The sequence below is a fragment of the Rhipicephalus sanguineus genome, chromosome 1, assembly GCF_013339695.2.
Source record: "Rhipicephalus sanguineus isolate Rsan-2018 chromosome 1, BIME_Rsan_1.4, whole genome shotgun sequence".
Classification (NCBI taxonomy): domain Eukaryota; kingdom Metazoa; phylum Arthropoda; class Arachnida; order Ixodida; family Ixodidae; genus Rhipicephalus; species Rhipicephalus sanguineus.
The window spans coordinates 320,621,631-320,637,761 of record NC_051176.1 but is presented as its reverse complement, the minus strand read 5'-3'; the positions used below and the strand labels follow the sequence as shown (position 1 = coordinate 320,637,761).

Genomic DNA, 16,131 nt, shown 5'->3' with positions numbered 1-16,131 from the left:
TGTTTAATGACAAAAAAACGAAAACGTCTAAAGAAACAACCAAGTTTATTCAACGACTCGTGTCAACTGTGCAGCATCGTGTGTACACATAAATTGAGCAACTTTGTTGAATGCAGGAGATAGGATGGCTTCTCTGCATTATAGAACAGACAATGAAAAGTGCAATGTTTTATCAGAATGGATGCTGTCCAGCCGACGTCAGGAAGTGCAACAGCACAATCGACAGCTGCTGAGAGCGTGTTCATAGCAGCAAGATGTTCAAGACGTTTCTCAGGAGGCGCAACGCTCTCAGTCATCGATTTCCTGAAAAAGTAATTGCAGAAGCATTAATATTTCCGGCAGAACTGTTCGTGCACTTGCAGTTACCCCTTACGAAAATGCCAGATATGGCCCATATATGTTTTATATACGGACGTATATGATCAAATAAGGGGACATATAAAGTCATATATGGCCATATATGAATTTATATAATTATATAAAAGTGTTCATATAAGTCCATATACTGCCATAACCTGCCATATACGGCTTCACATAAGGTCATGTACTGCCATATATGGCTGTACTGATATGCATATAAGGGCACTTATAAGGCTATATAATCCCATATATGAGTGTATTTATATGCATATAAAGGCTCATATATTGCTGTATACTCCCATATATGGATGCAAATATGAATGTAAATGTGTCCAAAAATCGCCAAAAATAAGGGAACTGAAGCATTTGCTCGCTGCCTTCATAATTACTTTTTCTGTGGTGGGAGACATCTTGAAATGACTAGACACACCAATTACGCCATAATTAAACAAAATAAATTAATTAGCTTTTTAATTAGCGGAGAGACGCGGTCGAGTCAAAAGGGAGAATTGCGGTCCTTCCGGCGAAAAGACCATTGCCGCTTTGACATCTTGAGAAATCGGCCTCTGGTAATTATTGCGGAGCAATGAAATTGAACCAAATTCACTGGCGAAACCAAAACCGTAGCTCCAATGAGCGCAACTGGCAGACGACCAGAATGACGTCACTATTCACGACGGCGATTGCAGTGGTGTTAGTTCTTCTGCATTTGTTAACGTAAGTGCACCATACGTGCTCTAATTGCACACGAAATCCGCACAACCCCGAAGCGAAGTCAATTAATCGGTGGCTGGTAAAACACGCTCGCTCATTCTGGACATCTCGGAAAGGTAGTTGTGCTGTTCCGAGTTTCGGTTTCGCCTGTGAAATTTGTCAGATTTCATTATTCGCTAGTAATTGCCAGCGGCTGCTTTCGCAAAATCAAAAAGTGGCAACAGGCTCTTCGCAGAATTAAGGGCTGCAATTTTCCCATTTGACTGGACCACTTGTCTCCACTAATTAAAAAGTTAAATAACCCAATTTCTTTGATTCCTGTCGTAATTTATTCCTCTGCTCAGCTTAATTTGCCACCACAAAAAAAAAAGTAATTATGAAGGCAGCGTGAATATATCTCATATTTTTATTTCTGAGGATTTTCGGACACATTTCTTGAAACACCCTGAATTAGGGTGCTTATAAAGTCATATACTATGCAATGAACCTACTTTCATTTATTCTAGCTCAATCATGCAGATATGACTTTCCAAAGAATCCATATTGCCTATTTTTGGTCTCTTGACATTGTGCCCCTCATTTTTCATCTGGTTCTTCCACTTGTAGCATTCCTTATTTTGTAATATCTTGAACCATATTGCAGTGAAAAACGAAACGTTTTCAAGCAAACAGCAGTGCCACAACAGAACAACATAATGGGTAATAGTTGGTGTATATTTGTACTTTTTTTAGTGTGCAGACAGTACATTACTAGGAGACAGCAGTGTATTAAAATATTAAAAAAAAGAAGACGGAAGGAAGAAGTTTAAATTAACCATGAGTCGAACCCACAGACAACAGCACTACCAAGCTGTCCGCGTTGCGCGTTAACCGGCTACACCACCCGCGCGCTTTTCTTTCTTTCTTTTTCTTTATTGGATACCGCCCGTGCGCTTGGCAGTGCGAAGGCTTCATTTTTTTTAGTAAAAGCTGCGACCTATAATATCTGTGTTCTACTTAATAACCATCGCGCCAATTAAATCAGTGCTACGTCGTCAACACCCGGCGTGATCTAGATATGAATAGCTCCGTACTGTTCCGAGACGCGCTAGTTGCGATCTCGCTCGATCACTAACTCCGCACTGAACAAAGGCTAATTACCTCAATAAACAAAGATTTTCTACCGTACAGGGAGCTCTAATGTACGTGCTAGCGTCGTAAGTACGTAGCGGCGACACCAGCAGAGTACGATAGCTTGTTAATTCATTTTGCTTCGACGCAATGTACGTACGAAATGCCACTGTTTGAAAGAGAAAATGCTGTCTTATGTGAAAATTCTACTATTTTTTAATCGACCTCTGATTAAATAAGAACGCACTGTACATACAAGTAATGCAGAGCACTGCTTCGACCACCGATGGAAAAGTAAAGCGCACTGTCCGCGCTAGAAGCCTGTCGTCTGCTATGAAAACGCAAACAACAAAAAAGGCAAATCTGCTGAAGTACTATTTGGCTTACATTGCATAAATTGCTCTTCAAGATAAGCTATTATTTTCATTGTAAACTATGTTTTTCGAATAACATGCGTGCACTTTTTAATTTGACTCGCTCACGTATTTTTCTTTTTTTTTTTCATCAACTCTACGAGCCAAAGCCATCCACAGTCAAAGCCAAATGTCATTTATTTTTTGTTCTGTGTCACCGTCTCGTGAGCTCGTTACGTCTTCAAGAACATTAATTTCATCTGAGAACGTGCCGCCCTCCCTTTTGCGATGTGCAAAGATCGTGCGCAAGTCGTGCGTTTTTTGGAGCGCCAGTCACGTACGAGTCGTTCAAGGAATCGAAGGAATGTACTACGGGCGCTCGTAGGACTCCGCAGCATGTCCGCAGCTGATGGCTGACGCCCGTGGCTACCGACACGAGACCGGCTACCGACTGCGTGACAGTATGAAAGGTAAGTGGCACATGTTATTATGCAAAGTACGCAACTCAGCGGAAGGCTGTGTTATCGCACGCGTACGAGGCGTTGTAGAGACGCAGCCTTATGCCCATTTGCGAGTGACAAACATTGTCATTGTCCCCGCTACCGATTCGCTATGACTACGCTCATACGAGCAGAAAGAGCCACGACGCATCGGTACGGCTTTACGGAAGGAAATTTGTAACAACTGAGATAACATGCATGCGTATGATGATCGATTTGTCTGATGAGCATCATAGTGAGCAGGACGCAGGCGTCACTCGCATTGCATCGTTGTTAAGACAGCAAAGCAATGCTGCAACGCCATTTACTGTGCAGCCTTGTGCTCACGTTCGTGTGCAATGCGATTCGTGTGCGAAGCGGTATAATAAGCTGAAACTAATGGTGAAGTGTTGACTATGCGCTTAGACACTGACTTGAACTGGGTAAACGTAATAATGTTAATAGTGAGCTGGAGCCGTGTTTTCAGCATAGCGTAGAGACGTGTTCGTGCAGTATGTGCGTGTGTATCACCTTCACTTGTCAGTAATATTGTACGAACGAGCATCCACGATTATGAAAACTGGCATGCACAATGCGAGATTTCATATTCTGTCAGAGTGACCATGTGAACCTTATCCGAAGCAGCAGATTTCATATTCTGTCAGTGTTGCTTTTTATACATGAGTGTACTGCCTTCACGTAGTTGTATACATTACACTGCTGTGTGGTAGTGGTTTAATTAGCATGGTACTGTGCGGTTGCTTATGTAAACACGTTAGGAGGCAGAAGGATCTGAATAGGCTAGTTGTCTCATGAGGAATGTAAGTGTGCTAGCACAAACAAGACAAGGACAGAAGAAAGACGTAGCAACAGGACCAGCACTCTTACGCGTCTACCTTCTGTCCTCATCTTGTTTGTGCTAAGACACGTAGGTGCATATAATTTAGCAACAGGCTGTTTATGTAATGCTTTTGTTGCCCATTTAATGCTTCAGAACAAATAAAATAGATTGTGCATATATAAACACGCCTTGACAAAGCAAATTTCATGCTGTTATGCCGAACACCTAACAAAAGCCTGTCACGTGGTCACTTGCTTTTGTTTCAGCTTCTGAATACTGTTTATTTTTATTAGTTTCTAACTTCAAGAAATTGCACGTCAAATTGATTAATGCTTCTTGACCTTATAATAAGTGCATTGAAAGTATTGCACGCAGTTACAAAGTGTGACCTTACACATATTCAATGCTGCTGCCTGCACAGCTCTGTCATGCTTACTGTTTCTCATTTCTCCCTAACTTATTGCTTACCGTAAAATCCCGAGCAAGCGCCCCCCCCCTCCCTTCTTCGGGAGATTTCAAATATGCGACCCATTCTCTCCTCCCACCATTTTCACTGTTTTCATTTGTCCAACGAGTGTGAATGAAAACAGGGAATGCATGCGTATTCAATAAAGCATTTCATTAGAAGCACGGGTGTGCATTTTGTATTCTTAGCGGCTCATCCACGGCCACCTTCAATTTTGATTCATGACCGAGCAAGGGCCCCCCTCCAAATCTTGTCGGATTATCCCTCACTGTAGGGGTGGCGCTTGCTCGGGATTTTACGGTAGTGTTTCTTACTTTCCTCTTTTTAGACACATGCATACAACGCGGTAAGGTAGGCCGCTTTGCTAGAGAGAAAATTGGTGCAGTCGAATATGTAAATAATCCTCGTACCTCTCAGGAGTCGCATACACCTCGCATAGCATGTATAATGTACAGTACTCACGGATTGAAATAGGACACTTGGAGCGCATATGGCCGCCGGTATATGCAGCGCCGCTCGTGGATCCTCATGGAACCAAGGTGGTGCATTGGGGTATAAAGCAAGGGGGAGAACATCTACGCAGCAGGATTGCTCCTTCCGGTCGCCAACAAGCCGGCCTGTAGTTCACCACGCTGAGAGTGTGGCGCTGGAAGGCTTGCGCGCTTTCATATGCCGACCGAAATGGCTTGCCGGTGTGCACCTCTTATATTGCCGCGCGAGCAGAGGGCGCTCTCGTTACACGCGCTTTGGTGATGCAGCACGAATGCTGTGCAAGACTAAGGGATTGTGCCTTACAGTGTGCATGTAAGCAGTCTATTCTGCCAACATTTAAGTGCAGGGCCCGCTATCGTCGCGGTTAATCGCAGTGACAAATCACGGTGAAATGAAATAATGTCTGTGTTCTTCCCGCTTTCTTCGCCCATGTTCAACGCCCAATCTGCATCGTGTTGCAAGCAGCGGCCAATGTAGCGTCAACGAACACATGTAAGGCACAATCTCTTAGCTGAATCCTGTGTCTTACTTGCACAGCGTGCGTTCCACATCGCCAAAGCGCGTGTAACGAGAGCGTCCTCTGCTCGCGCCGCAATATAGGAGGTGCGCACTGGGGAGCCATTTCGGTTGGCATACGAAAGCACGCAAGCCTTGCAGCGCCACGCTGGCAGTGTGGTGAACTAAAAGGCCGACTAGTTGACGACCGGAAGGAGCAAACCTGCTGCGTCGATGTTCTCCTCCTCGCTCTATACCTCAATGCAACACCTTCGTTCCATGAGCACCCACGAGCGGCGCTGCATATACCGACGGCCATGTGCTCCGAGTGTCCTATTTCAATCCGTGGGTACTGTGCACTGCACATATAATCCCAATTAGCTCTGATCGATTCATTTGTTCAGTTATGCTCTGCTTAAAAAGCGCAAATGAAGGGAAGGTGTTGGCATTTGTCGGTTCGGTGCATTACCTGGCCATCCTTTTTTTAAATTATTTTTTGTTCTTACTTTAAGAACTATGGCAGCGCAAGTTAGGAGGCAGACACAAACAAAGTGACGCACAACACAAAGCCTCAAATGCTAGTTGATAGTTTTATACAGGCAAAAGGGACAGAAAACTGGAAAACAGGTAGGGGGGGGGGGGATAAGTGGGTCTGAGTCCATTTAGTTATGCATCACTGTCGGGAGAAAATGAAAAGTGTAAGAGCAGTGAAAGTACAGTGTCACATATGGTTGCTGAGTCGGTTGGCCTTCAAAAGTCACAGCCGCACTTTTGTGGCTTTCAGCAGCCTTGATATTGTGACAAAGTAGGACAGTAGCACTGGCAATTGGGCGAGTTGGTACGGATGCATAGATTTAGCACGGTGCAACAATTCAGACGAAAAGACGAACAATCGATGGCACTTGTGTTCGTGTGATCATTCATTTTTTCATCTGCCTTGTTGCGCCGTTCTAAAAGTAGGAGAGACAAGAAAAACCAGAGAGCATGACAGATTGACCGGCTTTATAGATACTGAACAAGCAGTGTCCTCATTTTTTCATTGAACTAAGGAACCCATGCGTTTCATTGTCGTCACCATGCCCTGGCAGGTACACGTGAAATCTGTGCGGCATTTGGCCCATGCTGAAAATTGTGTTACATCGTCGTCGCTATGCCGTGGCACATACACACTTCAATATGGCCGTGGGAGTATGCACAACTATGGTCCTGACATCTTGTTCAACATTCTATTTGGCTGCCAAGAGAATGCCTTGTAATCAGAGGCTCAGAATAGAAGCCAGCATGTGACAGCTCTCAGCATGTGTTCTGCACAGCACTGTTTTGCCCCAAGCTTCTAAAATCATGCTTTGTTTATGGTACCACTCATGCAGAATTTGCCTTTGCTGCTGCATTACTATCGTCTAATCTCATTTGTCGTAAGTGTAAATACAGTGAAACCTCGGTGATACGATCACAGCTGATACGAATTTCGGGGTGATACGAATTTTTCGTTGGTCCCGGCCAAGGCCCATTAGCCTGCAATGCAATGGAGTACGGTTGTTGCGAACCAATTTTCACCCAGTGACGTTTGATACGAACGTATGCTACCGCACAGGTACGAAGAGGTGCTGTTGGTGCTGTCCTGGAAGATGCACCAAGCACGTGCGAGCGCGGGAACGCAAGCGTGGGCATGCGCGCCGCACCGCCAAATTGTCAGAATCACGGTATCAGAAAACACTTTTCTTACGGTCAGAATAAACCCTCAGAGACGCGTCACGGCCTCCGAGATTGTGTGCCCGAATCTTTGAAGCTCTTAAGTGCCTCCGTGTGCCTTCGCATTTAGATTACAGAGGATATTAGTGCCATGCTTCTTTTTCTAATGCGTCGATGCGGGCTCCTGTCGTTGTACTGTGTTTACACGTGCGTGCCTCATGCATCAGACATCCTATGAAAGGTGGACGAGGACCAAAAGAAGACCAGGACGGTCTTTGCGAAGGAGTCATGCCTCACAGTGTCAACATGCACGACCGTTGATTTCGCACTTGTGCGGGCATGGCCGTAAATATCCCAAAAACATCCCCAACACCTCCACGATAACAAAATCATAACACAAGACCGTGGTTCTGTAATTTTGTGGCCTTGATCCATGGCGTCAAAGCGCTTCTTTCGTTACTTTTACTGCAGTACTCCGGTGTCATGAAAAACATACTAAAATTTTAAAGGGGCTACTGCTGTCGCGGGTCACAACGCACCTGGTTCATTAATTAAATATGCGCGTATGGGCCATATATTTATCAGTACTGGTATGATTGCCGACATCTAAAAACTTAACTGACAATCGTTCAGGGTTCTTGCGGACATTGCTGCGGCCCTGAAAAACAATAAATGAAAATGTACGCCAGCTTTCTTTTGTCGCATGCTAATTTTTCATGCTTTCTGCTGATACGAATTTTGGATGATACGAATATTTTTGGTAGTCCCGTGAGATTCGTATCACTGAGGTTTCACTGTAGTAGTGGGGCATGCTCATGCATAAATATCGTTCCTCTCCTGAACTTTTGGAATGGGTATCAACGGAAGAGTGTCTGAAGATATTTCACCACCATAGAAAGGAGATGAGATTTGTCTCGTTTCTGTCTTGTCTCCCTTCTATCGAGGCTACATGTCTTGTGTATTTCAGTTGAGGGGTGATTCTACAAGAGATCAAACATGCATGTCCAGTCGATATTTTTGTTTTGTCTGGTTTTTTTATGTTATGCGGGCACATTGAAAGCGCATGGAACCGAAAATTTTATTTCCAAAAAACGCTCCCAGCGCGGCAAAAAAATATTTGAAAGCGGCGCGCGGCGTCCTGTTTTTCCTCACTGCAATATTTTTAAATTTTACGGCCGAATTTAACGCGAACTATAAATTCTGTGTCGAAAACTTTTTCTGTTGATTTTAATACACATTACTGTGAATTACATCCATGCTTTCTTTATGCCGTCCTCAAAAGGAGAAAAATGTGAAAAAATGACAAACAGGGCCCAAATCAAAAAAGTTTGCCAAGTTTGATGTGCCTTGGTGCCTTTTCTATTTCACACAGAAACTTCAAAACAGTGTCAAATACACAAAAAAGCCTTTGCAACATTTCTGCTGTAGATCGTTTTCCTACAGGCAGCGCAAAAGAAGAAAAAAATAGTTAAAAGAAGCAACTTTTTTCTAAAAAGCTCGTCTTCAAAAAAATAAAATAATAAAAAACTCCGGTCTCAATTCTGACGACAATTTTTTATCGAAAAGCACTTATGTCAATGAAAACGCGGTTTTAATATCATATGCCCTCATTTGCATTATTCAGGAGATATAACAGGCCAAAATGACCCTTGCTGTGTGTGCTCACTTCAGTGCGATTTATGGTCGTTATCAGCTTGCATTGTGCGTAAATCTAGTTTTAATTGTTTTGCTGCAGCAAAACTTTGCTCTGGTGACTTGTCGTCAAGAAAAATGTGTTCTCAGATTTTATTTGTGTCTAGCATGTGCGAAAGTGCTAAAGGGCTAATGCCTACGCAGTTTGCAGCCTACAACCTGAACTTACCCTGCCATTATTCGCTAATCAGGAGCACGCAAGACACCGTGAGCACATGGTTTAGGTAACTTTGCCAAAACTCGCCTTGCACACCAAACAAAGCATCTGTATGCAGCGGCAGGCCAGCTTAATCTGTAACTAAATGCCACAATCCGGCCATAGGTCGGCAAAAATATTGGAACTCACTCCGACTCACTTAAAAAATATATTTTGCACTGAGAGCTCACTCGGACTCAGACTCACCGAAATTTTCCTCAGCCAGACTCACTCGGACTCAGACTACTAAACTTTTTCTCAACTGGACTCACTCGGACTCAAACTCACCAACATCTTGCTCAGCCGGACTCACTCAGAGTCAGACTCACGGCTTGAACTGAGTCTGAGTGAGTCGACTCATGAGTTCGCTGGTGTAAAGTTAGCTTTTCCGATCATGGTGTAAATGCTCTTTAACGCCAATATCTCACATAATCGGTGCTCTACAATACACCTTTTGATCTTATACCTTCAAATAGTAGTTATGAGTGGTTGCAATCCAGTAAGGACGTTTTTATGAAATGTGCGACTCACACGAGATATTTCTATCAAGAACTTCCCATGCAAGAGTTTGCGGGAGGAGGTAATGGAACCCTCCCTTAGCACCACCGCCCCCACTCACACCTCTTATCAATAAACATTGTGGTGGAGCATGAACGCTAGTGCGTTGAGGCACGTGTGAATAGATTTGAGTATAAATGTAAGCCGGTGTAAGGCTGATAGTAATGCCGATAGGTGAGTAGATAAGTCCATTGGTCGGCAATGAAGGGTGGAGCTCGCTCAGACTCGCTCAATAAATATATGTTGCGCTTAGGGCTCACTCGGACTCAAACTCACTAAAGTTTCCCTCAACCGGACTCACTTGGACTCAAACTCACCAACGTATTGCTCAGCCGGACTCACCCAGACTCAGACTCACGGCTTGATCTGAGTCTGAGTGAGTCGACTCATGAGTGAGTTTGCCGACCTATACAATCAGCAGGCGCACTGTTATTGAGGTGCTTTCTCACTGCCTGCTTGCTTCCCTTTCATTACGTGCATTGTACACTCTAACCATCTTCCCCATTCAACGCACACTGTGCTAAACAGCATACGTAAAAAGTTATCTCAGTCATTTCTGAGTCGTTAATTTCGCTTCCCGCTATCATGTTTTCGGCGTCGCAGGTAACGTCTTCCTGTATCATCTTAACCTTTACCTCAGCATTTCAGCAGCCAGAAAATGTGCGGTGCGGCACGATTAAGCCATAAGTGGCCGAAGCTGCCCAATTTATGATGTTTTGTTGGCACTTTACTAAAGTGCTTTCCCACGTTGAGAACAGCAGACGTCACTGGTGGCGCCAGACGGGCATTATCCTTAATTTTGACAAGGAGTCTGGCCCACAAATTAATTATCACACCCCAAAGCATTTAGACATCCTTGGTCATAAAATATGAAACCATGAGTAGTTAAGTGAGCAAATGTGTGCGGCGGTGTTCAGTATAAACGTTTCGACTTGGTCTAGCTGTTCACTACACGGGATGCATGCAGCCCATGGCTAGGTCTGAGTATTCTGTGCCGATTACTTACGCATCCGCAAAAAGAAGATTGCCGAGAAAAACATTTTCGTTGCGTCAATTTTCTTTCATTCCTGCTTTTGTTGTTGTCTTCCTCCAGAAGCTACTGCCATAGGGTGAGGATCTTCGCGACACCTGTGAGGTCTGCTAGCATTGCTTTACGCGCCTCAAGGAAAACCTGTCTACATCTATGAGAATTGCGATGAGGTAGTCGAGGCATTTCTTCAGGAAGAAGAAGCGATTGATATCTTGAACAGGTGCGCCCACCTTTCCTCTGATGCCTGTAGGTGAGGTTCTAGGCTGCAAACTACATACGCGTTAGCCCTTCAGAGGATGGCAGCAGCCCATTTTCGCACACGCTAGACACAAATAAAATCTGAGAACACGTTTTTCTTGACAAGCTACCAGAGCAAAGTAGATTTACGCACAATGCAAGCTGATAACCACTGATCACACTAAGTGAGCACACACAGCAAGGGTCATTTTGGCCCATTATATCTCGTGAACAAAGCAAATGAGGACATACGATATTAAAACTGTGTTTTCACTGACATAAGCGCTCTTCGATAAAAAATTGTCGTTAAAATTGAGACCGGTGTTTTCTTCATCTTATTTCTTGAAAATGGACCTTTTTTTTAAAAAAACTGGCTTCTCTAACTATTTTTTTTCTTCGTTTGCGCTGCCCGTAGGAAAACGATCTCCTATAGAAATGTTGGAAATGTTCTTTTCTACATTTGACATTGTTCTGAAGTTTCTGTGTGAAATAGAAAAGGCGCCAAGACGCATCAAACTTAGCAAACTTTTTTGATTTGGGCTGTGTTTGGCATTTTTTCACATTTTTTTCCTTTTGAGGACAGCATAAAAAAGCATGGATGTAATTCACAGTAATGCATAATAAAACCAACAGAAAAAATTTCAACACAACGTTTATACTGCGCGTTAAATTTGCCCGTGAAATCCAAAAATATTGCGATGAGCTAAAACAGGATGGCCACACGGCCACCTCCAAATAGTTTTTTGGCACGCTGGGAGCGTTTTTTGGAAATAATATTTTCGGTTCCGTGCGCTTTGAATGTGGCCACATAACATATAAAAAACCCAGGCAAAACAAAAATATCGATTGGACAGGCATGTTCGATCTCTCGTGGAATCACCCTGAGGTAATTTTTGCATCTCTTTCAATGTAGTTGCACCATCAGTGTCCAAATGTGCCATTTAAAAAAAAAATGCTGCCCAGAATATCCCGTTAACTGGAGTTGTGGTTGTGCTGCCGTGACCTAGCTTAGTGCTCTCTTTACATACAGTATAAACATTCACCTTGAACATTACGGTTGGCTTTAGATGGATTGTGGCAGTTCAGAAAAATAAGTAAAATGAAGGTTGCAAATGCAGAGCTTAACTGCTAAGAAAGAATGCCTGAGTTCGCCTCTTCAAAATGGGAGCTGTTTCTTCTGCAGAAGTTTGGATGTCATGTTTTAAATTCTAAAAACCTCTTCTGCGACCTTGTGCAGGTCGATCTTGGCCCACGACTGTAAATGGAAAACCAAAAGTGGCGGTGGCGGTGTTCTCTGTCAGAGAAACAGCAAAAGTACTATCGCACAACGAAACATTGCACAACTGAAGCATCGCCTGTGCCTCATGCTGCTGTTTCATCAAAGATCAAGGTCATCGCCCTTGGAGGGACTTTATGCATGGCAGCGTGAGTGGCTGAATGGTCTTCTTTTTGTTCTGTCTTAGGCCGAATAATAGTATCCAAGTGCAACCTCGACAAAAAGCGCAATGGTGACAATGACGTCGTCCACTTACAAGTGCACGCCTCAGTTTTTACACAGGAATGTCAGCAGCCTCAACGTCATCCGGAAATCCAGTCTTGCTGCTCAAGCAGAAGGAAGGAAAAAGAGAGACAGGATAGAGAGTGGCCTTTTTTCTTCTTTCTGCTTGTGCAGCAAGACCAGAATTTAGTATGAACCAGCTAATCTGCAAAGAAGTATTGTCTCAACATTATATTTGCACAGTACACGTGATGAGGTCTTGCTTATGCTGGCACGTAAGAAATTGGAGCGTTTTACTTCTGTCAGGCAACGGGAAGCTGGGAGGGCGTAAACAAATGGTGCTCCACAGTTTTCATGAATGCAGGAGTGTAACTGTTCATCGACAAGTTCTTTTGGTTTTTTCTACAATAGGAAGTCAGGTCTTCAGGTTTCATGCAAATACGTCTGTAACGGTTCAATAGGGAGGCAACTACTGGCCTTTCACAAGTGTTTGGAAGAACAACATTATGTTCAGGTACTGGGCAATGCATACTCTTTCTGTAAACATTGAAAGAGAGTGCTCCATTATTCCTGTTTACCAATACATTCAAAAAAGGTAGTTCCCAGTCTGCCTCCATCTCCACCATGAACTGAAAGAAATCTACTTGATAGATTAGATGCATTTGGAAGCTTCCAAAGCAGAGCGATTAATCACACACAAAAAAAGATAATATTCATAGCACACAAAAATAATTGGTTTTGGGCTGAAAGAAGCAATGGAATTATATTCCAGCCACTGCATTGTCAGATTCGTGGTGTGCCTTGGACTTGCACTTAACATGGGCTTTTCGAAACACACGTAGTTATTGCCCAGGGAAAAACTGAGGAGCCTCTTCAAGTCGTGAACATCAATTTGAGACCTTTCTTGTAGGGCTGGATGAGCGTTGAGAGCAGCAGTACGCACTTCAATGGTCATGTCAATGATAATATAAGTAACCAGAACTGTATACTTCCATGCCCACTGACATTGTTGTTGATGTGAAAGTCCACAACTCGCCAATGGGTGACTGTCACAGTGGCTGCAAAATCACGCCCTCACTTCTTTCAGCCCAACAAACAAACATTTCAGCCAAGCATTTTTGTGTGTTATGTACTATCTGCATCAAATGAAACCCGAACAGCGGCAAGCCTTCGCAATGGTATAGTGCGCGCCGTCCAGTTATCACCAGGGACGGGTGCGCGTATGCGCAGTGTGGCCAAACCGGATGCACGCGCCTGTCAATGGTAATGACAGGACGGCGCGCACTGTACCATTGTGAAGGCTTGCCGCTGTTTGGGTTTCATTTGACGCAGATAGTACATTATTGTTTTTGCCTGATTAAGTGCGCTGCTCTGAAAGCTTTCACACCCATTTAACTCTTTCCCTGGAGAGTTTTTTTTGGCCAAAATCGATACAAAAATACCCATATTTTTTATTTGGCTGGTTGATTCTAAGTGTCTTGAAACAACTAAAAAAATTATTCAAGGACACTTTATTAGCATTATACATGCGACATATTTTTTGTATGTTATAAAATATGCAGATGATTGACTTCACCGCACTGCACCACGGAAAGCACCCTAACATCTCCAGCCTTCAGTGCAGAAAATGTCTCTTTGAAATTTGAAATGTAAAGCGCAATTGGACTAGCGAGTCCTTGAAAACAAACCTTTAACGTGCTGGTAGGCGTTTGGTTACATCTAACGGCGTCCTCTGTCGACGTATTGAGGCACGATCGTCATCCAAATCCAGCAGTTTAGAGAAACTATGCTGCTTTTTGTAGTCACTGCCGCATTCACAGGAGAACTGCAATTCTTCATTTCACAACACTTCGGCAAACAAGCACTTTTCTTTTTTTTTTTGAATGGAGCTGTTGCAAGCAAGCACGCACCTCTTGCGCACAGAGGAGGATGCCATTTTCTAATTCCAGTTGCCAGAATCAAGCCCTTCCTTGACTAAAATGCATGTTTTGAGCGTGTTTTTAAATTTTTTACTGTGCCATCTGTTGAAGCCAAAGAGAAGACAGCTAATTGAATCAGGGTAGCTTAACTGCGGCGCCTTCAAATGCTTGTTTCAGGGTGGACGAGCCTAGCTCGTCTTTGGTGTGAGCGGTACGGTACAAATTGTGTGGACGAGCTCAGCTCATCTTTGGTAAGGAAAGGGTTAAACCATCGGGTAGATTCCAGTAAATTCACAGTAGAGATGGAGCAGATTAGAAATTAACATTCTTTTGGATGAGTTGGCAAACAGGAACAACAGAACACTGCATTCCTTCAGTGTTTACAGAAAGGATACACAGGGACTGGTACCTGAGCTTAATGTCTGCCCATCTGTGCATAATGTCTGCATTTGCCAGAGGTCAGCAGTTGCCCCTCTTGGACCGTTTACAGTCGCATTTGCACGAAACCTGAAGACCTGACTTCCTAAATGTACAAAACTCAAAAGTACTTTTCGACAAATAGTTCCACTCTTGAGTACATGAAAACTGTGGAACACTGTTTGTCCAAACCCTCCTGGCCTGCCAGTATCCGACAGAAGTAATGCGCTTCTTACATGCCAGGGTAAGTGAGACCTCATGACGCGTACAGTGTAATTATGATGTTGGGGCTGCTAACCTTCCTGCGTACAAACTTGGGCAAGGGCTCATATGGGGAAAAGACAAGCTGCCAAAAGAAGTCCTTACAGGCATTTTCTGCAAGATTCCCTGAGCAGACTGGGCGAGTGTCTACACCAGGGAGACTTACACAGCAGCTGCACCAACTTCATAACAATGTCGATAAGAAAAAGATGACGGAGCACGCAAGAAACAACTGAGCACAATACAGACTGGGTGAATTGTATATAGTACAATTGGCCAGTAAAGAAAATGGAAGTAATGTTTGTATCTGAAATCCTTTGAGATACAAGCGCTTTTCTGTTGTACTTTCTTCCATTACGATCAATGCAATCGTGTTGCCCTTTTTGCTGGTGCCCTCGAAGGCTGTGCACATATGAGCTTAGAAGCTCCCATGATTCCAAGTCTCTTCATGGGATTAATTTTAGTGTCAGTTTCACCGGCATTGTTGAACTTGATGCGGTAATCGTGTTTCTCACAATAATGGTGAGAGCATCGCGCTCTGAACAACACCCACTTTGGAGGATTGGCTTAAGAAATGGATAGGCTAACAGAAATGGACTTATATAATTTGTGTGATTGTTGAAAAAAAAGTTATAATAATCAGTATGAATTAATAATGGTTATTTCAAAATTTAGATCAAAATGAAGGGACAAGGGGGCAGCACTAGAATGAATACAAAGGACAAGAAGACAGGACATGCGCTGTGTCCTGTCTTCTCGTCCTTTGTATTCGTCCTAGCGCTGCCCCCTTGTCCCTTCATTATGAACCCAAACCAACGCGCCTACCTATTTGTGATTCTGTTAGATCAGAATCTTGATTCAGTAAAAGAGTTAATGGAATTTTAACTAAAAGAACCATATTAATCTAATTAATGCTGAGGGCCTCAAAACCAGCTTCACTATTTTTAACATTTCAAGTAAATGGTGTGCTTCGAAGTTCAAACTTTTGCAACGATAAACAATGCCAAACATAGCCACGGAATAAAAAACAATCTTGTGCTCCTCTTTGGGCCTTCAGTATCCCCAGAGTTGGTAGTGACGGTGACCAGAAATCGGTCCAATGTCAGACAAGCTGAGAGAACCTGTTTGTCTGCCTGAGGTATGCGTATTCGCTGCTTATCCTTCTCGCACGGTGAGGAGAAATACTTGCCCAGGAGGAGAGATAAGTTAACGAATGGAGTGTAGCGCATGAAAGAGTGAAACGAGGGAGGCTGCATTTGACATCATACGCATGTAACTCCGCTAATAGAGCAGATTTCAAAAAATTCTCGTGGCCACATGT

The 16,131-nt window shown here is 43.5% G+C and overlaps 1 long non-coding RNA gene across 1 annotated transcript in view; it reads left to right on the top strand.

Annotated features, from left to right (window-relative positions):
• Nucleotides 1-2,719: 2,719 nt before the first annotated feature.
• The window catches only part of LOC125756937 (uncharacterized), a 51,253-nt gene continuing 37,841 nt past the window's right edge, over nt 2,720-16,131 (top strand). The window contains exons 1-2 of the long non-coding RNA XR_007414894.1: nt 2,720-3,007; nt 11,953-12,140. This is a non-coding gene — a long non-coding RNA (uncharacterized LOC125756937). The remainder of the gene's footprint in view (nt 3,008-11,952; nt 12,141-16,131) is intronic.